Here is a 6,793-nt window from a genome sequence, read left to right on the forward strand (position 1 = left end):
ACTCTAGGGATTCTATAATCTGGGAAATGGAATATTGCAACGCAGCAATAATTAAACCCCTTCGTGTGTTCAATCATCAGCAGCAATTAAACTTGTTGAGAAATTGTGTAGCTAATAAGCATTTCAGAAGGAAACATCGGAGAAATAAAAAACCATACTGTGCAAATTATATCCTGTTAAGCTTTACCAAATCTCATTCAACATACTTCAATGTTAAGCGCGCAGGTTTTGTTGAAGCTGCGATTGCTGAAATGGAATGAAACAGCAGTTGATCATTTGTCTGCGAAACTCCGGCTGCATCTCTTTTGGTTCCAGCGAATGCTGCAGTCCCAGTGTTTTTTATCAGTAGCACAGCTGTTTTTGGCTGTTTGGACTTTTATCAAACAGAAACACCGTGGGGTACTTTCCTACTTTATGGACACCATACAACCATTCATTGCAGCAGATAAAGATAGCAGGGATAATCAAGGGATGCTGATTAAGTGACACCAGGTTTGAGTTTTCAATGTGAAGTAAAGTAAATTTTATTTATTAGTCACAAGTAGGCTTACATTCACACTGCAATGAAATTACTGTGAAAATCCCCTAGTCGCCACACTCTGATGCCTGTTCAGATACACTGAGGGTGAATTTAGCATGGCCAATGCACTTAACCAGCATGTCTTTCCGACTGTGGGAGGAAACCAGAGCACCCGGAGGAAGCCCACGCAGGCACAAGGAGAACATGCAGACTCCGCACAGACAGTGACCCAAGCCAGGAATCGAACCCACATCCCTGGCACTGTGAGGCTTCAAGAATGTTGGAGGAAGGGAAGATTGCAGACACAGGTTTTAGGTGCAGGGAACATTGACTTCAGGGTTGGGGATGTCATGAGCCCTAGTTTCAAACATATTGACAAAGCGTAGGAGTAACACAAGGGCAATTCAGAGGAATTATTGGATGTGCTCCCATGGCCACATTTCTGTCCCTAGCCTGCTACAGTGCAAACTGGAGGAACAATCTTCCGATTAGGCCTTCCAGACTCAACATTGAGTTCAACAACTTCAGACCATGATCATTTGTCCTCCATTTTTTTCTCCAACCTCTTCCTCCTATGGGCCTGTCTGTGACCTGTTCTTAAGTTTTGCACTCAGAGAGTGCCATCCCTTGTATTAACACATCTGCTATCTGATCTTTATGCCATTATTATCACCTGCCTTCATCTTTAACATTATCATTATAATGCCCATTGTTTTGTGTCCATGAAACCTTTGTCAAATCATAGAATCCCTACAGTGCAGAAGGAGGTCATTCGGCCCATTGAGTCTGCGCAGATCACAATCCCATTCAGGCCCTATTCCCATGACCCCGCATATTTACCCTGCTAATCCCCTGACACTAGGGTCAATTTAGCATGGCCAATCAACCTAACCCGCACATCTTTGGACTGTGGGAGGAAACTGGAGCACCCAGAGGAAACTCACACAGACACGAGGAGAATGTTCAAACTCCACATAGACAGTGACCCAAGGTCGGAATTGAACCCAAGTCCCTGGTGCTGTGAGGCAGAAGTGCTAACCATTGTGCCACCGCACCACCCCTCTTTTCTGAGCTCCCAACAATCTCTGATCTATTTTCCTTTACCTGCTGCACCCTCTCACTTCAACTGCATAAAACCCATCAGATTTCTACCTCTGAACAACAATTTGATTTGATTTATTATTGTCACATGTATTGGGATACAGTGGAAAGTCCTGTTGCTTGCTCGCTATACAGACGAAGCAAACTGTTCATAGAGTTCTTTTCACTTTTTAAGTTTATTTACCAGTGTCATAAGTAGGCTTACTTTAACACTGCGGTGAAGTTACTGTGAAAACCCCTTGGTCACCACATTCTGGCACGTGTTTGGGTACACTGAAGGAGAATTTAGCATGGCCAATAGTCCTAACCAGAACATCTTTCGGAAGGAAATGGTTATGGGACTTGGCAAATTTGCATAGGAATCCAAACTCTGCAGTACTGCCCTCAATTATTCTCCAGTCTCAAACACAAGAAAATTGCATCCTTTCAGTTTGAACCAAAAGCGTGAATTAAAAAGCTGTGATATGATTGGGTGTACTGTGACGTGAGTAACTGTGTTGCCAAGACACTACGGTGGGAATTCTCTCGTCTCACTCGCCCCACTGTCATTGCCAGTGAGGACGGGGAATTTGGCGCTCAGTCAAATATCTGTTCACTGAAACGGGATAGGGTGAATCCCAGCTGTGGGTGAGGTCAGAGAATCCTGGCCCTCATGTAGAATTCTAACAGCAGACTAAAACAGGAGCAAGGGAAGGATCTCTTAACCCCATTCACTGATATCCACTTAGAAACCCTTCGTGCAGAAGGAGGCCATTCGGCCCATCGAGCCTGCACCAACAACAATCCCACCCAGGCCCTATCCCCATAAACCCACGTAGTTATCCCACTAATTCCTCTAACTTGTGCATCCCAAGACACTAAGGGTCAATTTAGCATAGCCAATGCACCTAACCTGCGCATCTTTGGAGTATGGGAGGAAATCGGAGTACCTGGAGGAAATCTACGCAGACACGGGGAGAACATGCAGATTCCACACAGACAGTGACCTGAGCCGGGAATCGAACCCAGATCCCTGGAGCTATGAAGCAGCAGGCACCGCCCCAGGCCTTGTTGTTAGATTATCTTCTCACCCACACTGTTTTTCACTCTTTGGGAAATAGCGGGGGGAAGGATTCCTGAACTGATTATCAATCTGTTGAACCACATTCAATGCTCCTTCCATGGCCAACAAGTCCTGGCATTGGACTTGAAGCTGGAACTTCTGGTCCAGAGGTACCCACTGTGCCACAAGGTCTCCATATTAATATCTATTAGTAGGTGGCAGTGCGGCACACACTGGTTAGCATTGCTGCCTCACAGCACCAGTGACCCGGGTTCAATTCCCAGCTTGGGTCACTGTCTGTGTGGAGTCTGCACATTCTCCCTGTGTCTGTATAGGCTTCCTCCAGGTACTCTGGTTTCCTACCAGGGTCCAAAAGACATCCTGGTTAGATGCATTAGCCATGCTAAATCCATCCTCAGTGTACCCAAACAGGCGCCGGAGTGTAGCAACTAGGGGATCTTCACAGAACTTCATTGCAGCGTTAATGTAAGCCTACTTGTGACGCTAATAAATGTACTTTAACTTTGAGAATGGAATTATCTCATACATACACAACTAACCTGTATTACTTAGGAAAACAGTCACAGCCTACCCACTTTCTGGTGCTTATGGTATTGTAAATTGTGTTTGGATTTTTGTACTTTGGACAACTTGCACTTCTGTTATTAACCATGCAAAGTTAGACGATAACTTCAAGCTTGCTCCGTAAAACAGTCATTCCCAATCTTCCTACTCTAGAATGACCCCGTCGATTTTTAAAACTCAAGCACATAGCACACATACAAGGAATAATCAAGATTAGATTAGATAAGGGCCATTGGTTTTATTACTTATTTTTTCCTTCCCTCCAGTTTTACTGACATGAACTGCAGGATGGGGAAGGTTACTTGATCTGTGAAACCCATCGCTCTCTCAGGCCTCCTACCAGAAGAACATTTTCTTTCCTTCTGTTCTCTGACCCACAGGTCCGATCTCCATCACACATAGAGAAACAAGGCAGGTCCCCAGTCCATCCCAGCCAGAACGGGGCTCGAACCCCATGCTGTGGGCCACAATTTGATCCACATTGACCATCCAGCCAACTGAGCCATCCATCCAGGGAATGTGCGCTTTTACATCCATATTGTGGCATGAAGTTAGACGACTGATGATAGAGGCTCCAATTTCATAGAATCCGACGGTGCAAAAAGAGGCCATTCCACCCACCAAGTCTGCACTGACCATAATCCCACCCAGGCCCTATCCCCATAATCCCATGCATTTACCCTAGCTAGTGCCCCTGACACTAGGGTTAATTTTGCATGGGCAATCAACTTAACCTGTACATCTTTGGACTGTGGAAGGAAGTTGGAGGAAACCCACACAGACACAGGGAGAATGTGCAAGCTCAACACAGACAGTGACCTGAGGCTGGAATTGAACCCAGGACCCTGGAGCTGTGAGCCATCATGCCACCCTCTATTCCACACCCCACCCCCCCGCCCCCATGTGAGGATTTTACAGTTTCTAGACGAGCAAGGCTGTAAAATCCCATCCCATCCCGTGTCTGCGTGTTCTTCCTCCAGGTACCCCTGTTCCTCTCACAGTCTGAAAGGTACATTGGCCATGTTAAATTCTCCCTCAGTTTACCCGAACAAACACCAGAGAGCGGCAGCTAGGGGATTTTCACAGTAACTTCATCGCAGTGTTAATGTAAGCCAACTTGTGACAGCAATAAATAAACTCCCACACTCCAAAGATGTGCAGCTTGGGTTTATTGCCCCTTTGTGTCAGGGGGATTAGCAGGGTAAATATGTGGGGTTACAGGGCATAGGGCATGGGGGGAATTATAGTCGGTGTAGGTTTGATGGACCGAATGGCCTCCTTCTGCAGTGTAGGGATTCTATGATTAATTGTTTTGATCATGCTTCAATAATACACCAAAGATAAATTTCCAGTTGTATTTTATAACCCAAATCATTCAACTACAACCCACGTCCTCGCCATGAAAGGTATTTCCATGATGTGAACTGTCGAGGAGTGTTCAACACTGGGTCAGTTTTAAACAATGATTCATTGAGAAATGTTGTTCCCCAGGATCACTAATTGCTTTGCTAAGAATCTCTTTCTGGTTGAAAGGTCAATTTATTCTAATTTCACGCCCTACTCGCAGTTCAAACACTTATCCAATGTTGGGTTGTAAATTGAAACAAAATCTAAGTTTAACTTTGTTTATTCGTGTCACAAGTAAGGCTGACACTAACACTGCAATAAAGTTACTGTGAAATTCCCCTAGTTGACACACTCTGGCACCTGATCAGGGACAGTGAGGGAGAATTTGGCATGGCCAATGCACCCAGCCAGCACACCTTTTGGACTGTGGGAGGAAACCCATGCAGACACAGGGAGAATGTGCAGAGTCTGTCCAGACAGTAACCCAAGTTGAGAATCGAACCCGGGTCCCTGACGTTGTGAGGCAGCAGTGCTAACCACTGTGCCACCACACCACCCCCAGGGTGCTATGTAATTTTTTTTCACTATGAGAGTTGTCAGGATCTGGAACATTCTACCTGAAAACAAGACGGAGACTGCTTCCATAAATATCCTTTGAAAGAGAATTGGGCAGGCATAAGATGAGAGATTTGCAGGGTCAGAGGCAAATTGAGGCATGTGAGGTTAAGCATGGCTGCTCTTTAAAAGAACGAGTGTGAGCATGATGGACAGAATGGCCTCCTCCTGTGCTGTAAGCTTTTATGATTCTCTGATTCACACGGGGGGGGGGGGGAGTCAATGGCCTAGTGGTATTATCGCTGGGCTATTAAGCCAGAAACTCAGCTAATGTTCTGGGGACCTGGGTTCGAATCCCACCATGGCTGGTGGTGGAATTTGAAGTCAATTAAAAAATATCTGGAATTGAGAATCTACTGATGACAATGAAACCATTGTCAACTTTCGGAAAAACCCATCTGCTTCATTAATGTCCTTTAGGGAAGGAAATCTGCTGTCCTTGCCCAGTCTGGCCTATATGTTACTCCAGATCCACAGCAATGTGGTTGACTCAGAACTGCCTTCCAAGGACAACAAGGGATGGGCAATAAATGTTGGCCAGTCAACGATGCCCATGTCCCACAAATAAATAAAAATAATTGTGGATAAAGAACATTTCTTGCTTGTTCTCCACCAAAACTGTTTCCGGCCCAATCTGTGGCTAAAGTAGGCATTTTGGCTGCCATTTTAGTCCTTCAGCAGCTCCTGTAGCACCGAGAGAATGGGTGCTACCAGTCCCAATTTTATATGCCTCACCCCTATTCCCCACCCACACACTGGGTCCTGTAATCCCTGGGTTGCGGCTATCTGGGTCGCAATCTTTCTCAGTTGAGCGCAGTGAACTCTTGATGGACTCACAATCAGTCGATCTGTTAAATGTCAAGTGTCAGCGCTGTTTTCTAACCACATTCCTCATTGAATAAACACCAGCAATCTTTCCTGCATCCAGTTTATTTAGAGTCCTCACTTTGTGGTGTGGGGGAAGAATCCAGTCATTGGAATATTCAGCATCCGCTTCACATTTGCATTTTTCACTTTCATCCACAATCAGACTCTAATCAAGGAGCCGGCAGAGATCAGAATATTTAGCTTAGACTGGATTCGCAAACTAAACAGAGAAAGGCAGAAGATCACCTCAGATGATGACACAAAGCCGCACTGGAATTTATGATCCGGTGTTGTATGTAATGGGCAGCCATCTCGTGCCTCAGTCCAAGATCGATTCCCACCCCAAGTTCTTTCTACACCAAAAAAAACAAAAACTTTGAAAGTTTTTTTTCCCTTCTACACCAAATGACAAAAATGATACAGCACTAAAGGAGGCCATTTGGCCCATCTAGTCTGTGTGGGCTCTCCGTACGAGCAATGAATCTATCGGTTCCGCTCCCCCACCTTCTCTGTATAACCATGCACATTCTTCCTTTTCAGATAACAGCCCATTTCCCTCTCGCATATCTTGGTTGAATCCACCTCTTAGGCAGCGTAGCCCAGATCCTACCCGCTTGCTGCATGACATTTGTCCCCAAGCTTCCATTGCTTCTTTTGCCAGTCACCTTAAACCTGTGATGTCTGGTTCTTGTTCCTTCCCCCGATTGGGAACATTT

Source organism: Carcharhinus amblyrhynchos, chromosome 14 (assembly GCF_965287045.1).
Source record: "Carcharhinus amblyrhynchos chromosome 14, sCarAmb.v2.hapA, whole genome shotgun sequence".
NCBI classification, from domain to species: domain Eukaryota; kingdom Metazoa; phylum Chordata; class Chondrichthyes; order Carcharhiniformes; family Carcharhinidae; genus Carcharhinus; species Carcharhinus amblyrhynchos.